General features: G+C 49.0%; 1 protein-coding gene across 2 annotated transcripts in view; it reads right to left on the bottom strand.

Annotated features, from left to right (window-relative positions):
- Nucleotides 1–8,113, bottom strand: part of LOC142304274 (intercellular adhesion molecule 5-like) — an 86,473-nt gene extending 78,360 nt beyond the window's left edge. The window contains exon 1 of one of the 2 annotated variants that reach the window (XM_075346496.1): nt 7,922–8,113. The gene's annotated coding sequence lies outside the window, so the exon portion shown is untranslated. The remainder of the gene's footprint in view (nt 1–7,921) is intronic. The other variant, XM_075346495.1, reaches the window with a different exon arrangement.
- Nucleotides 8,114–17,424: the final 9,311 nt, after the last annotated feature.

Below are 17,424 nucleotides of genomic sequence, written 5' to 3'. Positions count from 1 at the left end.
GGCCATCCATTGGTCCCACCCTAGCTGGGTACCATTGTGTGGGGGATTTGTTGGGGAAAACTGGAATTACCTGGGTTTTTGGTGTTGCTAGCACTGGGGTTCTGGGTCCCTAAAGGAGTAGGCCCTGCATCCTTGTGGGGATGCAGAACCTTGTAGCACCCTGATGGTCTCAGGGGCGCTACACAGTCAACCTCCATTAGGTTCTGTGTGCTGTTCCCTGTTATTTGGGTAGTTGACGATGATGTAGAGAGTAGACGCTGATATTTCTTAATGTGGAGAATTAGGAATAATATATTGTGGATAGTGTCCGTTATTTAGGGATAGGAACAGATTAGTAATGAGTAAATAATATTGTGTACATATCCTGTACAATTGCACTGTTATATTCCGTATTGTAACATAATCGCCTTATTTCCGCCAACTGTACCGCTTACTGATTTTGTGCTTAAGACACCTGCCCTTTAACTGTGTTAAGTAAATGAATTGTTGTTGGTTCAACCACTGCTTCCCCATTGCCTGCTCTGCTTCATCTTCGCACCTATTTACAGAAGCAAGGCCAAGCAACTCAACTATCCATTGCACCTAGAAACTGAGTGCAGAAAAATGGAGCAGGTGCTCCCGACTAATGTATTGAAATATGAAATATTTGCCCGTAAGAGAAGGAAATTTGTTCACTGAAGGACTGGAGAGCAGTAGAATAATGAGTGACTGAAGGCAACAGTTAAGGCCCGTTTCACACATCAGTTTTTTGCTATCAGTTACAATCCGTTTTCTCAACGGATCCGTCACCGATTGTGGCTAAACTGACGCGAAGGATCCATTTTTCGATGGATACGACTAGCTGGCGGCTAAATAATAATTGGAGTATGCTCAGTTAATAAAAACTGCGGACGTCGTCTCCGTCCGACGGACAAACATTCTTCAATGGATCCGTTGAACAACGGATGAAACGTGAGGCCATCCGTCGCAATCCATCGTAATACAAGTCAATGAGAAAAAAACGGATCCAGCGGCATCAGTCGCTAGATCCGGGTTTTTTTTTCAAAATTCGATGGATTGTGACTAATGGCAAAAAACTGATGTGTGAAAGGAGCCTAAGGGTGGTTTTACACGCTACGAGATCGCTACAGCGATCTCGTTGGAGTCACGGATTTTGTGACGCACATCCGGCCGCTGTAGCGATCTCGTTGTGTGTGACTCCTAGGAGCGATTCGCTCCTCGTTGACATGGGGGTCCTCTCCCAATTATCGCTGCTGTCGCTTGGACGAAGTTGATCCTCGTCCCTGTGGCAGCACACATCGCTACGTGTGACACCGCAGGAACGAGGAACCTCTCCTTACCTGCCACACGCCAGCAATGAGGAAGGTGGGTGGGATGTTCGTCCCGGTCATCTCCGCCCCTCCGCTTTGATTGGGCGGCCGCTTAAAGACATCACTGTGATGCCGAGCGAACCGCCCCCTTAGAAAGGAGGCGGTTTGCCGGTCACAGCGACGTCGCCGAGCAGGTAAGTATGTGTGACGCTGCCGTAGCGATAATGTTCGCTACGGCAGCGATCTTCACATATCGGCATAATGATAGGGGCGGGTGCTATCACGCTCGACATCGCTAGCATCGGCTAGCGATGTCGCAGTGTGTAAAGCCCGCTTAAGCCTGGTGAAGGGTCCTGCAAGTTTGAAGCTGTGGTTCAGCAAATGGAATTGAGAATTGGTCAGAATAAAGCGGGCTTTACACGCAACGACATCGCTAACGAGATGTCGTTGGGGTCACGGAATTCGTGACGCACATCCGGCCTCATTAGTGATGTTGTTGCGTGTGAAACGTACGAAGACCGCTAATGATCAAAATTACTCACCTAATCGTTGATCGTTGACACATCATTCTAATCCCAAAAATCGCTGCTGTTGCTGGACGCAGGTTGTTCGTCGTTCCTGAGGCAGCACACATCGCTATGTGTGACACCCCGGGAACGACGAACAACACCGTACCTACGTCCTCTGGCAACGAGGTGGGCATCACTTTCTTTCGGCTGCTCTCCGCCCCTCCGCTTCTATTGGGCGGCTGCCGTGTGACGTCGCTGTGACGCCGCACAAACCGCCCCCCATAGAAAGGAGGCGGTTCGCCGGCCACAGCGACGTCGTTAGGAAGGTAAGTACGTGTGACGGGTCCTAGCAATGTTGTGTGCCACGGGCAGCGATTTGCCCGTGACGCACAACCGACGGGGGCGAGTGATGGTGTCTTCAATGATGAGAAATACAGGCAGATACTTATCAATGCAATATCATCAGGGAGGCATCTCCTTGTCTCCAAATTTATTCTGAAGCATGACAATGACCAAACATATAACCAATGTCATTAAAAGGCACCTGTCACGTCCCCAAATACTATTAACATGTAAATATGCAGTTACTCTATAAGTTGATAGCATTCTAAAGCTGCCAGTTGCTGCACTGGAAATTGGCTACCTGGAAGAAATTACATTTCTTTCCTCCCTGCAGCCTCCTCCTTAGGCCCCCTTCACACGTCAGTGATTCTGGTACGTATGTGCATTTTTTTTATACGTACCAGAATCACTGACATACGCAGACACATTATAATCAATGGGTCTGCTCACACATCAGTGATTATTCACTGAACGTGTCTCTGTGCAGCGTACACGCGTGTCCGTGATTCTGCACGGACACAAGTCCATTTTTTTTCTGGCATTACTGATGACCCACGGACTACACTACGCGCTGGACATTTCTCTTCCTTGATTTTTCTATGGCAGCCTAGCCCTCCGTGCGCAGCCTTGGACATACAGCGGATCACAGCACTCGGTGAGCTGAATTTTCTCTTCTGTTTCACGGACTACACCATGGTGTGATCCGTGTGTGATCCGTGAAACACGTACCAGAAAAACACTGACATATTAAATAATAAACATTTTCAACTAACCTTTCCAGCGATTCGCTGTGCAGCCTGCGCTCTCTGCAGCTCCTGCCCGGCTCATGAATATTCATGAAAACAGGAGCAGCTGACCCGGAAGTAGCTGCAGAGAGCGGTGGGCGGACGCTGCAGAGCCGAGGAGTTCAGCACCATGGACAGCAGGAGCGAAGGCAGGTGAGTAATGTCCATTTGCAATTACGGATCACGGATTGCACATGGACAACCCACGTGTGCGTGGGACATGTGCGTGTTTTACACGTCAGTGAAGAACGTCAGTGTTTTTCACTGACGTGTGAAATGGGCCTTACAGTCACATAGGAGTTGCTTCAGTCACCGCTCAGTGAACAGTGCACAGAGGCTATAAGCACACCCCAGCACATTGACTGACAGCCTTCTCTGAACTGATACGCTGCAGAGATGGCTGTCAGTCATTGTGCCAGGGCTTGTTTACAGCCTCTGCACACTGTGCACTAAGCGGTGACTGAAGCCACGTCTCTATGATTGAAAGCTATTTCTTCCTGGCAGTCATGCTTTCAATATGACAGCAGCAAATCTTTAGAACAGCATTAATTGCCTTTGGAGACAATATTGGATCCTGTTAAGTCTGCGATTACATAAAGAGATGGAAAGATTTGCAAAAGCCTTATAAAAAGAAGATCTGTGGTTAGTTCTCTAAGATGTTTGGAACAACCTGTGTAACACGGAGGCTTGCATAAACTTTGCCGACTTTCATGGCGGCATTGGGCTATGTTAACATTGCAGATTCTGACACTCCACCCAAATACTTTCTCTGGTGTCTCTGATCAACACAGGCAGACTCGAGCATTGACCTGCTGTGTGCTCAATCATAGTCAGGCCAGCAAGAGTTAAGGGGGGTGTTACACGTAGCGATATCGCTAGCGATATCGCTGGTGAAAGCTCCCGCCCCCGTCGTTTGTGCGTCACGGGCAAATCGCTGCCCCTGGCGCACAATATTGTTAGGAGCCGTCACACATACTTACCTGCCTAGCGACGTCGCTGTTGCTGGCGAACCGCCTCTTTTCTAAGGGGGCGGTTCGTGCGGCGTCACAGCGACGTCACTAAGCGGCCGCCCAATAGAAGCGGAGGGGCGGAGATGAGCGGCCGTAACATCCCGCCCACCTCCTTCCTTCCTCATTGCCGGCGGCCGCAGGTAAGCTGCAGTTCGTCATTCACGATGTGTCACACGTAGCGATGTGTGCTGCCTCGGGAATGACGAACAACCTGCGTACTCAACAATCAAAGACTTTTTAAAAAGGAACGACGTATCAACGATGGCCGATAAGATAAGTATTTTCCATCGTTAACGGTCGTTCCTTCCTGTCACATGCAACGACGTTGGTAACGATGCCGGATGTGCGTCACGGAATCCGTGACCCCGGCGATATATCGTTAGATCCATCGTTGCATGTAACGCCGCCTTTACCCTCTGCTAGCCTGCTTGTTAGGCTCTTTTCATCACATCTTCTGAGGAAACCAATCGCATCTGCTTCTCTCATATTTAAGCAGGATGAAATCTTCTACCCATGCCAGCTATAGGTTATACTGTGTTGGTCTGTGTGTTGTAGTGTCCCAGACTATCTGGAAAGTGTTGCTTTTTGCCTGGTGAGGTTGTGGAGTTTACCCTTCGTTTTGTTGTTTCCACCCTGCTTTTGTTTTACTCCTCATCTTTATTGTCTTATATCTCTGTGTGACAAAGTTTTAGTTTCCCTGTTTGTGTATTTTTGTGGGCTTAATCTCACTCTTGTCCCGTCCTACCCTGGGGAGGAAGTATCAGATCAGGGCCAGAAAGGAGACTCAGCCTCAGGGATACCCCTAATGGTGGGGATGTCTAAGGCTAGCATAGGGCTCCCTAGCCTGAGGGCAAGCCCTGGTTGCCTGCTATCTCCATAGTCATCATGACAGCGTCCTAGCCAAGATCTTTCAAAAACTGTATGTAAGTGACAAGTCTACCTAAAAGAATTGAGTATGTTCTGCAGGTGAAGGGTCACACCAAATATTGATTTGATACAGCTTGCACTTTGGTTCATTAACTTTGATTTTGTTAATTGATAAAATACATTTTATATATATATATATATATATATATATATATATATATATATATATATATATATATATACACATACATACATGTGACGCCCTGGCGCTGCCAGGTGGTCACACAGCGTAGGCCCCTGCACAACACCTTCCCTCACAGGGTTACACCAACCAAATCCTAGTCACCCCCCCAGGGTAGGAAAGGCACACCAGTGGGCGGGACCAGGAGGATGGAGAACGCCCACCTAGGGGTCTAGAGAACCCGGGGCGGGAAAAGAGTCAGTTGGAGTCGCAGTTGGAGTCGCAGCAGGGAGTTAGAGTGTAGTGAGCAGGAGGAGAAAGTGAGGCTCAAGTTCAGAGTGCAGAGGCGTCGGGGTTGGTGCCCCGGCGTATTGGCTACGTGGCAGACGGTGGTCCGTGTCTGTCAGGAGATGGGAAGATGGCAGCCGGAGGTTCGAGGTGGACCGGGGCAGGGTTGGAGCCCGCCAGTACCGACACCAGAGACCTGACCCGGAAACCGTGCACAGAGGGGGTACTTGGACCCTGAAACCAGGACTGGAACCAACGGCCTAGCTAATTAACTAATTGAGGCCAGGATTATAGGTCCTGTCCCAACCAAAGTCCCAAAAGCAGACAACCACCCACCGAGAGGGATAGGACATCCGCCAGGGCCCAGTAGATCCCACGGGTCAGCGTCAGCGGGCAAGGTTCCCAACAGAAGTATCGGGAGCGGACTCCCGTGTTCCACACCGGGAAGTCCACCACACCAAACACAGTGCAGAGGAAAGTGACACAAACCATCACCCCGGGTGAGGGACCAGAATACACCCGGCCGCGGTGGCCGCCCACCAGCACCTTGGTTAACCATTGGGCTTGTCTGATTAATTTAATCGTGAGTAAACTGAGACTCCCTGCCATCACTGTCCCCAGCACAGAGTCACCGGACCCCGGGGCAACCATCCCTACTCACGGAGGGGTTAACATCCAGCTGCCATCCCATCACCCCCCGGGTGCCCCACAACAGCAGCGGTGGTGCCACACTTCACCACACACCGTGGGTGGCGTCACAGACTGTCCACGGCAAATCCCGTACAAATACGTCTACTTTCATTTGAAGTGTCCGCGCGACCCCCGGGTCCGGTAGAATCCCTCGAGCCACACTGCGGATCCGGATCCGAGCAGCCTGGCTGCTGGCACGGGGGCGGCACACACATTATATATATATATATATATATATATATATATATATATATATATATTAAAGCATTCCTACTTTATCACAGTACAGTACAGTAACATATACTGTATATGATAGCGTGTAGTAGTAGGAGATATAGAAAAGGATATATGTAGTAATAGAACGAGATATAGGGAGGATATATGGAGTAATAGGAGGAGATATAGGGAGGATATATGGAGTAATAGGAGGATATATAGGGAGGATATATGGAGTAATAGGAGGATATATAGGGAGGATATATGGAGTAATAGGAGGAGATATAGGGAGGATATATGGAGTAATAGGAGGAAATATAGGGAGGATATATGGAGTAATAGGAGGAGCTATAGGGAGGATATATGGAGGATATATAGAGTAATAGGAGGAAATATAGGGAGGATATATGGAGTAATAGGAGGAGATATAGGGGAGGATATATGGAATAATAGGAGGAGATATAGGGAGGATATATGGAGTAATAGGAGGAGATATAGGGGATGATATATGGAGTAATAGGAGGAGATATAGGGGAGGATATATGGAGTAATAGGAGGAGATATAGGGAGGATATATGGAGTAATAGGAGGGGATATAGGGAGGATATATGGAGTAATAGGAGGAGATATAGGGGAGGATATATGGAGTAATAGGAGGAGATATAGGGAGGATATATGGAGTAATAGGAGGAGGTATAGGGAGGATATATGGAATAATAGGAGGAGATATCGGGAAGGATTTATGGAGTAATAGGAGGATATATAGGGGGATATATGGAGTAATAGGAGGAGATATAGGGAAGAATATAAGGAGTAATAGCAGACATTTGTGACGACACATGGCATAATAGAAGATACTTGTATCTCGTATTGCAAGAGAATACAAGAAGTAATAAAAAGAGATATAGAAGAAGATATATGGAGTAATAGGAGCAGATATAGGGAGGATATATGGAGTAATAAAAGATATAGAGAGGATATATGGAGTAATAGAAGATATTGGAGTAATAGGAAGAGATATAGGGAGGATATATGTAGTAATAGGAGGAGATATAGGGAGTAATAGGAGGAGATATAGGGAGGATATATGGAGTAATAGGAGGAGATATAGGGAGTAATAGGAGGAGATATAGGGAGGATATATGTAGTAATAGGAGGAGATATAGGGAGGATATATGTAGTAATAGGAGGAGATATAGGGAGGATATAGGGAGTAATAGGAGGATATATAGGGAGGATATATGGAGTAATAGGAGGATATATAGGGAGGATATACGGAGTAATAGGAGGAGATATAGGGAGGATATAGGGAGTAATAGGAGGAGATATAGGGAGGATATATGGAGTAATAGGAGGATATATAGGGAGGATATACGGAGTAATAGGAGGAGATATAGGGGAGGATATATGGAGTAATAGGAGCAGATGTAATAGAGGCTACATGGAGTAGTAGTTGATATATGCAGGATATATGGAGTTGTAGGGGGAGTTACAGGGGGATTGATAGTGTTATATGTGGAATAGAAAGAAGACTTTTACAAGGAGAGAGAATGTCTTGGGATATAAGCATAGGACAGGTGAAGAGGACATATTGAGAGATATATAGGTAGATATATTAGAACATCAGATCTATATAGTATAATACGTGCTGTATATTCTTGTGCTTAGAATATGGGGGTGTTGGAAAGTTTTGGAATATAGCTGTAAAACAGGGGTTATTTACCTTGTTCCCGGAAAATCGTCTACATGCCGTAGTTTCCTTTTCTCAGAGTCTTATGAAATCCCAGAGAGCGGCTGGGAATACTTGGCAGATGTTTATATTTTTCCCAGCATCCCAAGTTCCCTGCGAGGTTTAGTTGAATATTCGAGTACTCCCCTCATGAGCCTCTTCTTATTTATAGTGTTATCAGCCTGTGCTCCTCAGCTCATTGAGTCGCATCAGCCATCTTTGCAGAGGAGGCTTCGAACTGAGACTTCTTGACTTTTACTAAAAGTTTCAGACTTTTTCTTATAAAACTGCTTATCAGCAGGCATGCAAAAAACAGGAAGACATTACCGCTACTTCTCCCTGCATCTCTTCCTCTATTTATCGTCTCATTATAATTATTGATATTTTTGCATTACAAACCATAATACCAGTAACTCAATCCAGGTGTCTATGAAGCAAGTAAGAAGGGTCATCGGAAGCTCAGGTCGTTATTTATTGTTCACTTTTTTGCCACCAGAGGGCGCTTACTGCAGACTGGAACTGTCAATACCTGTGTGCAGTGGGCTCCCCCTAGTGGTGGCTGCTGATGAGCCAGAATTTTATCATTAAAGAGGGGTTTTCACTATTTTTTAACCTCCTTGCCATTTTCACGCCCCTTTCTTGCCATACCTACCCAGCATACCTACTATACCTACCCTGGGTTGCTCTGACACTTGGTATCTCCCAAAATCTGCAGCAGCACAGGCTAGAGAAGTGAGGAGGTGAGCTAAGTGCTGACAAATAGGCTGCAGCAATGCATGATGGACATTGTAGCAACGGAGAACAGTAAGTCTTGGGAGAGGAAGAGATTGATATAAACATCAGAGCTATGGATGCATTTAGTAGCACATTATAGCACGAATGATGAATAAAACATGAAATGAGTTAGGGTAGTAGATAACTTCTTTTAAGATTTATGGTTTCATGAAGGGAAATAGGATTTGGAGGCAACGTTTCAGTGGAATACCCCCTTTCTCATTTTTGATTTGGAGGTTTTGTCTTGAGCTTTGTCCACTATTAACATATGTTATGACATTCATCAGCACAGAATATTCAACCTATTTATATAACTGAATGATGACTTTTTCTGGACAGCCCTGTGGAATATATAAGAAATAGGAATTATGTGGGTATAGCTCAAAAAACAGGAGATTTTTTTCAATTTTGAGCTATTGTTTTTTTCATCCTCCTCTTCCAAGAGCCATTAATTGTGCCAAAATTATACACAACAGGTGAAATAAGTATTGAACACGTCACCAATTTTCTAAGTAGATATATTTCTAAAAGTGTTATTGATACAAATGTCTCACCAGATATCAGTAACAACTGATCCAATTCATACAGGCAAAGAAATCAAACCATGGATATCAATAAATTTAGTGATGTGTAGTAATAGGAAAGGACACAGGGAAAAAAGTTTTAAACACATGAAGACAGAGGTGCAAAAAGCCATGGAAATCTAGCAGTAATTAGAAAAAAATCTTGCCACATAGTGAAAAATAATATCAGCTGGTTTAACTGATGGCCTTTAAAAAAGTGTCCCATTACTAAAGTGCCACACAAGAAACCTCTCATGATGGGTAAAATCAGTGAGCTATCTCAAGACCTTCACAACCCTATTGTTGCAAAAAGTACTGATGGCATTGGTTAAAGAACACTTTTAAATTACTGAAGGTCCCAGTGAGCATTGTTGGTGCCATAACCCAGAAGTAGAAAGAATATAATTTTACTATAAAGCGAACACAACCAGGTACCCCACACAAAATTTCAGACAGAGAAGTGAAAAGAATTATCAGAAGAGTTGACCAAGAGCCAAAGATCAACTGGGGAGAGCTACAGAAAGACCTGGAATCAGCAGGTACAATTGTTTCAAAGAAAACAATAAGTAATGTGTGCCGCCCCCCGTGCCAGCAGCCGGGCTGCTCGGATCCGGATCTGCAGTGTGGCTCGAGGGATTCTACCGGACCCGGGGGTTGCGTGGACACTTCAAATAAAAGGGGACGTATTTGTGCGGGATTTGCCGTAAACTGTTTGTGACGCCACCCACGGTGTGTGGTGAAGTGTGTCACCACCGCTGCTCTCGCTCCCGGGGGCGATAGGATGGTAGCTGGATGTTAACCCCTCCGTGGGTAGGGATGAATGCCCCAGGGCCCAATGTTTCTATGCCAGGGATGGTTACTGCAGTGGCCGATGCGCCCGGTCGGACCGGGGTATGTTAGGTTACTCACGGTTGAATAAATCACACAAGTCCAGTGGTAAACCAAGGTGCTGGTGGCCGGCCGCTGCGGTCGGGTCTATCTGGTCCCACACCCGGGCGGATGATCCATTTCACTTTCATCTGCACTCAGTGTGTGGTGTGTTGGATTTCCCGGTGTGAAACACGGGAGTCCGCTCCCGGTCCTTTTTGTTGGGAGCCGTCCTATTACTCCATATATCCCCCCTATATCTCCTCCTATTACTCCATATATCCTCCCTATATCTCCTCCTATTACTCCATATATCCTCCCTATATCTCCTCCTATTACTCCATATATCCTCCCAATATCCCCTCCTATTACTCCATATATCCTCCCTATATCTCCTCCTATTACTCCATATATCTCCCCTATATCTCCTCCTATTACTCCATATATCCTCCCTATATCTCCTCCTATTACTCCATATATCCTCCCAATATCCCCTCCTATTACTCCATATATCCTCCCCTATATCTCCTCCTATTACTCCATATATCTCCCCTATATCTCCTCCTATTACTCCATATATCCTCCCTATATCTCCTCCTATTACTCCAAATATCCTCCCTATATCTCCTCCTATTACTCCATATATCCTCCCTATATCTCCTCCTATTGCTCCATATATCCTTCCCTATATCTCCTCCTATTACTCCATATATCCTCCCTATATTTCCTCCTATTACTCCATATATCCTTCCTATATCCCCTCCTGTTACTCCATATATCCTCCCTATATCTCCTCCTATTACTCCATATATCCTCCCTATATCCCCTCCTATTACTCCATATATCCTCCCTATATCTCCTCCTATTACTCCATATATCCTTCCCTATATCTCCTCCTATTACTCCATATATCCTCCCTATATCTCCTCCTATTACTCCATATATCCTTCCTATATCCCCTCCTGTTACTCCATATATCCTCCCTATATCTCCTCCTATTACTCCATATATCCTTCCTATATCCCCTCCTGTTACTCCATATATCCTCCCTATATCTCCTTCTATTACTACATATATCCTTTTCTATATATCCTATTACTACACGCTATCATATACAGTATATGGTACTGTACTGTACTGTGATAAAGTAGGAATTCTTTAATATATATATAAGTGCCGCCCCCGTACCAGCAGCCGGGCTGCTCGGATCCGGATCCGCAGTGTGGCTCGAGGGATTCTACCGGACCCAGGGGTCGCGTGGACACTTCAAATGAAAGGGGACGTATTTGTACGGGATTTGCCGTAGACAGTCTGTGACGCCACCCACGGTGTGTGGTGAACTGTGGCACCACCACTGCTGTTGTCGGGCACCCGGGGGGGCGATGGGATGGCAGCTGGGTGTTAACCCCTCCGTGGGTAGGGATGGTTGCCCCGGGGCCCGGTGACTCTGTGCTGGGGATGGTGATGGCAGGGGCCGGCGCGCCTGGTCGGACCAGGGAGTCTCAGTTTACTCACGATTAAATGAATCAGACAAGTCAAATGGATAACCAAGGTGCTGGTGGCCGGCCGCCGCGGCCGGGTGTAATCTGGTCCCTCACCCGGGGAGATGGTCTGTGTCACTTTCCTCTGCACTGTGTTTTGGTGTGGTAGACTTCCCGGTGTGGAACACGGGAGTCCGCTCCCGGTACTTCTGTTGGGAACCTTGCCCGCTGACGCTGACCCTTGGGATCTACCAGGTCCTGGCGGATGCCCTATCCCTCTCGGTGGGTGGTTGTCTGCTTTTGGGACTTTGGTTGGGACAGGACCTATAATCCTGCCTTCAATTGGTTAATTAGCTAGGGAGTTGGTTCTGGTCCTGGCTTCAGGGTCCAAGTACCCCCTCTGTGCATGGTTTCCCGGTCGGTTCTCCGGTGTCGGTACCGGCAGGCTCCAACCCTGTCCTGGTCCACCTCGGATCTCCGGCTGCCGTCTTACCGTCTCCTGCTAGATACGGACCACCAACTGCCACCTAGCCAATACGGCGTGGCTCCAACCCCGACACCTTTCCTTTCTGACTCCGCACTTCACTGGAGCTACACTTCAACTCAAACTAAACTGACTGTTTTCCCGCCCCGGGTTCTCTAGACCCCTAGGTGGGCGTTTCTCATCCACCTGGTCCGGCCCACTGGTATGTCTGTCCTACCCTAAGGGGGGGTGGCTAGGGTTTCAGGTCGGCTGTATGTAACCCTGTGTGGGAAGGTGTTGTGCGGGGGCCTTACTGTGTGACTACCTGGTTTTGCCACGGCGCCACAAATGCATTCCCCCTCAATGGCCTGTATACACGCTCCTGTATGCACGCTCACCACGCAGAACTCCATTGCCACGCAGAAACCATATTCAGGAGCGGTTAATGTTTGCTCAGCAACATTTAGACAAGCCTGTGAAATACTGGGACAAAATATTCTTTTCAGACCAAAACTGAACTCTTTGGATGTCATAAAACACCATGTTTGGAGGTCAAAAGGCAAATACACCAACAGTGAAGTTTGGAAGTGGGAACAACATTGTGTTCAGCTGTTTTTCACTATACGACACTGGCAAACTTCATATTGTTGAAGGACGAATGGACAAATGTACTGTGACATTCGTGACAAAAATCTGCTGCAGTCTACCAGGATGATGAAGATGAAATGAAGGTGGACATTACATCAAGACAATGATCACTTATATATTCAGCAGATGCCTGAGACTGGAGGTTGTAGACTCAAATCCGGGACTGTCCTGATGTGTATCCAGGACGGTTGGCACCTATGGATTTTTGTTCATTCATTCATTCATTCATTCATTCATTCATTCATACCTGTAGCAGCCAGAACTTTTTTTATTTTTACATAATACTGTTGCGTCCGGGTGGTGGAAACACTGGACCGTACACCGGATTCCCCTGGTGAGGCAGCCAGGCCGGTCACCCCGCCAGAGGGCCTTGATGCACGGCAGCCGAAGCACTACTAGTAGCAAGACAGTCCGTATAGAGAGCTGGAAAGTAGATGTCCCTCGGAACACAGAGTTCTAGACAGTAGTCCGGGTGACGGGGCTCAGGGTCCGAGGCCGGGTTGTAAGGTCAGGCGGAATCCGGAACCAGCTGAGCGAGATGGCAGGTCACCAAACGGAGCCAGGGACCGGAGACTGGCGGAACTGAAGAGGTGGTGGAACATCAGCCGACAGTCACCGTCAGGAGTATTGCAGCAGACGAGGTCAGGACCGGCTGGCGTGGCAGGACAGGCTCTGCGAGACAGACAGGGGTTAATACTGCACAAAGCAATACAGGGACCTGAACTCCTAGCTTACTAAACACGTAGAACAGGCCCCTGCCCACCAGGAAAGAGAATCCTCTTATACCCTGTACCTGTCTATGCAATATCCTGTTTCTAGACGCTGGCCCTTTAAGAGAGGGTCAATGACCGCGCGCGCTCCCTAATGCGCATGCGTGAGGCCCGTGTGCCAGAAGCCAGAGCAGGAAGTGGTGCAGAAGAAGCAGGAGTGCCCGGCAGTGTGTCCTGCGTTGCAGAGGGGCGCCGGGAGCGGGGAGCAGGACGCATGGAGGGCGCACGCGAGAGAGAGGAAGCAAGGACCGGAGCGGTGAGCAGGGGGCGCCGTCGGAGACCGGAGAGCAGGGCACGGGAACCGGGGAGCGGGCCACGGGGACCAGAGAGCGTGACAGTACCCCCTCCCCCACGCCACCCTCCCCGCAACCGGGACAGGAAGGCACGTATCAGAGGAGTGCCAACATTCTCCCGGGGCTCCCAGGACCTATCCTCGGGGCCATAACCCGCCCAGTCCACCAGGAAGAATTGTCGACCTCGCACGGTCTTCATGGCCACGATATCCCTTACCGCATAGATGTCATCGTCAGCGATGGGAGGAGGAGCAGTACTGGCACCAGCGGAGAAGGGACCAAGGACAACTGGCTTGAGCAAGGAGACATGGAAGGAGTTGGGTATCCGCATCGTGGCCGGGAGCTGCAGCTTGTAGGAGACTGCATTGATCTTGCTGATAACTTTAAACGGCCCGATGTAACGAGGACCCAACTTGTACGATGGTAGCTTCAATCGGACATATTTGGAGGCAAGCCAGACCAGATCACCTGGAGAGAAACACAGAGGATCCAGGCGCCTCTTGTCCGCGTGTCTCTTCATCTGCAGGGAAGCGCGCTCAAGGGAAGTCTTGACAGAGTTTCATATAGCTGAGAAGTCCCGGACTAGAGCATCAGCAGCAGGGACATCTGAAGCTGAGGATACTGGTAACGGGACGGAAGGCTGAAGTCCGTAAACGACATGGAAGGGAGAGCTGGAGGTGGACTCGCTGATGTGATGGTTATGGGAGAATTCAGCCCAAGGAAGGAGCGTGGACCAATCGTCGTGATGGATGTTGACGTAGTGGCGCAGGAAGGAGGTCAGGATCTGATTGACTCGTTCCACTTGGCCATTCGACTGAGGGTGGTAGGCCGAAGAAAAGTCCAGAGATACTCCCAGATGTTTGCAGAGGGCCCTCCAAAAGCGCGAGGTAAACTGAGTTCCTCTGTCAGACACAATGTGTGCGGGAAAGCCATGCAATCGGAATATGTGTTGTATGAAGGCGTCAGCGAGCTCCTGGGCAGAGGGCAGTCCGACCATGAGAACGAAGTGAGCCATCTTTGAGAAACGGTCTACCACAACCCATATGACCGTGTGTCCAGAGGACAAGGGCAAGTCCGTAATAAAGTCCATTGCAATGTGTTGCCACGGAACAGTGGGAATGGGCAGAGGCAGAAGACGACCGTATGGCAGGTGCTTGGGCGTCTTGTTCCGGGCACAGGATGGGCAGGCTGAGACAAAGGATGCAACGTCTTTGCGGAGGGACGGCCGCTAATAGTGACGGACAATCGTACTCCAAGTCTTCTTCTGACCAGCATGCCCGGCGATTTTTGAGGCATGACCCCAGTGTAAGACTCTTTGTTTGTCGGTATCCGAGACATAGGTCTTCCCAGGGGGTATCTGAGCCAGAGTAACAGGGGCCACTGGAATAACTTTACTGGGACAGATGATGGGCTGGAACGTCTCCTCCTCCTGCTCCACGGGCACGAAGGACCTGGACAAGGCGTCTGCCCGCACGTTCTTATCCGCAGGCCGAAAATGGAGTTGGAAATCGAACCGAGCAAAAAACAAGGACCAGCGGGCTTGTCGCAGGTTCAGTCTTTGGGCTGACTGTAGGTACTCCAGGTTCTTGTGGTCCGTGTAGATGATCACGGGGTATACCGCTCCCTCCAGGAGGTAGCGCCATTCCTCCAAGGCCAGCTTGATAGCCAGTAGCTCTCGATCACCGATGGTGTAGTTGCGTTCGGGTGCCGAGAAGCTCTTGGAGAAGAATCCGCAAGTAACCATCCTCCCGGTGGAGGATTTTTGCATTAGCACTGCCCTGGCCCCTGAGGAGGAGGCATCCAGTTCCAGGGTGAACTGTCGGTTCAATTCAGGACAATGGAGAACCGGGAAAGAGGCAAACGCCCGTTTCAGAGAGCGGAACGCGGTGTCGGCCGCAGGTGGCCAGTCCTTAGGATTAGCCCCCTTCTTGGTCAAGGCAGAGAGGGGCGCAGTCAGGGCAGAGAAGTGCGGGATGAATTGACGGTAATAGTTAGCAAAGCCGAGGAAGCATTGGATAGCCTTCAGTCCGGAAGGAGGGGGCCAGTTGAGGATGGAAGAGACTTTCTCTGGGTCCATCTGCAGGCCAGTGTCCGAGATTACGTAACCCAGAAAGGGAAGAGACGACTGTTCAAACACGCACTTCTCGTAGTTGGCGTACAGACGATTTTCTCTAAGCCTTTGTAGTACCAGCTGCACGTTCTCTCTGTGGGTCTGTAGGTCCAGAGAGAAGACCAAGATGTCGTCCAAATATACGACGACACAGACGTAGAGGAGGTCCCTGAACACGTCGTTCACTAGTTCTTGGAAGACTGCCGGAGCATTACACAGACCAAAGGGCATTACACCATACTCGTAGTGCCCATCCCGAGTGTTGAATGCGGTCTTCCATTCGTCTCCAGAGCGAATGCGAACCAGGTTATAGGCACCACGGAGATCCAACTTGGTGAATACACGAGCTCCTCGGAGTCGATCGAATAGTTCGGGGATGAGCGACAGAGGGTATTTATTTTTCACGGTGATCTGATTTAATCCCCGGTAGTCAATGCAGGGGCGCAGGTCACCTTCTTTCTTCTTGACGAAGAACAACCATGCTCCGGCAGGGGACGAAGATCTCCAAATGAACCCCTTTGCCAGGCTCTCGGTGATATAGGCAGACATGGCCCGTGTTTCAGCAGGGGACAAGGGGTATATCCTTCCTCTAGGAGGTGTAGTTCCCGGCAGTAGGTCGATGGCACAGTCGTAGGGACGATGAGGTGGCAGTACCTCTGACTCCTTTTTATCAAAAACGTCCACGAAGGACCAGTAGGCAGAAGGTAGTCCTGGTAGAGACTCTGGAACCGGAGGTCGTCAGATGGGCTGTCTGGATTTCAGGCATCTCTCGTGACACGAGGGGCCCCATTGGGTAATTTCACCTGTACACCAGCTGACCGACGGCTCGTGTGCCCGTAACCATGGGAGTCCCAGCAGGATCTGATGAGACATGCGCGTGAGGACGTAGAAGGTGACTTTCTCGGTGTGCAGGGCACCGATCCGTAATTCCACAGGTTTGGTGATCAACGAGACGGTGTCAGAGAGGGGTCTCCCATCTACAGAGGCAATCACCAGGGGTTTCTCTAGTGGGAGAACAGGCACCTGGTACTTGTCCACCGTAGCCTGCTGGATGAAGTTGCCTGCTGCTCCGGAATCAAGATACGCCTCTGCCGTGAACCGGGTCTCTTCCGTAGTTACTTGAACAGTCCATGTAACGGAGTCTGAGAGAGTCCCAGCACCTAGGGTGGCCTCTCCTACCAAGCCTAGGCTTTGGAGTTTCCCGGCTTCTCGGGACAGGAGCGTAACAGGTGTGTGCCATATCCGTAGTAGAAGCAGAGACCCTTTGCTAGTCGTTCTGCTCGGCGTTGCTTGGACTGCCTTAGGCGGTCGATCTGCATGGGCTCGTGGGGAGAAACGCCAGATGACGCCGACTGGGGAACGGTGGACTTCAGTGGTGGGGAGGAGTGTCGCATCGGACGCCTCTCACGGGACACCTCTTTGGATCGTTCCTGAAAGCGAAGATCCACTCGGGTCGCTAGAGCGATCAGGGCATCCAGGGTGGAAGGAACGTCACAGCCAGCCAGCTCATCCTTAATACGAACCGAGA

Source organism: Anomaloglossus baeobatrachus, chromosome 4, assembly GCF_048569485.1.
Source record: "Anomaloglossus baeobatrachus isolate aAnoBae1 chromosome 4, aAnoBae1.hap1, whole genome shotgun sequence".
Classification (NCBI taxonomy): Eukaryota; Metazoa; Chordata; class Amphibia; order Anura; family Aromobatidae; genus Anomaloglossus; species Anomaloglossus baeobatrachus.
This window is presented reverse-complemented; position numbering and strand designations above follow the sequence as displayed.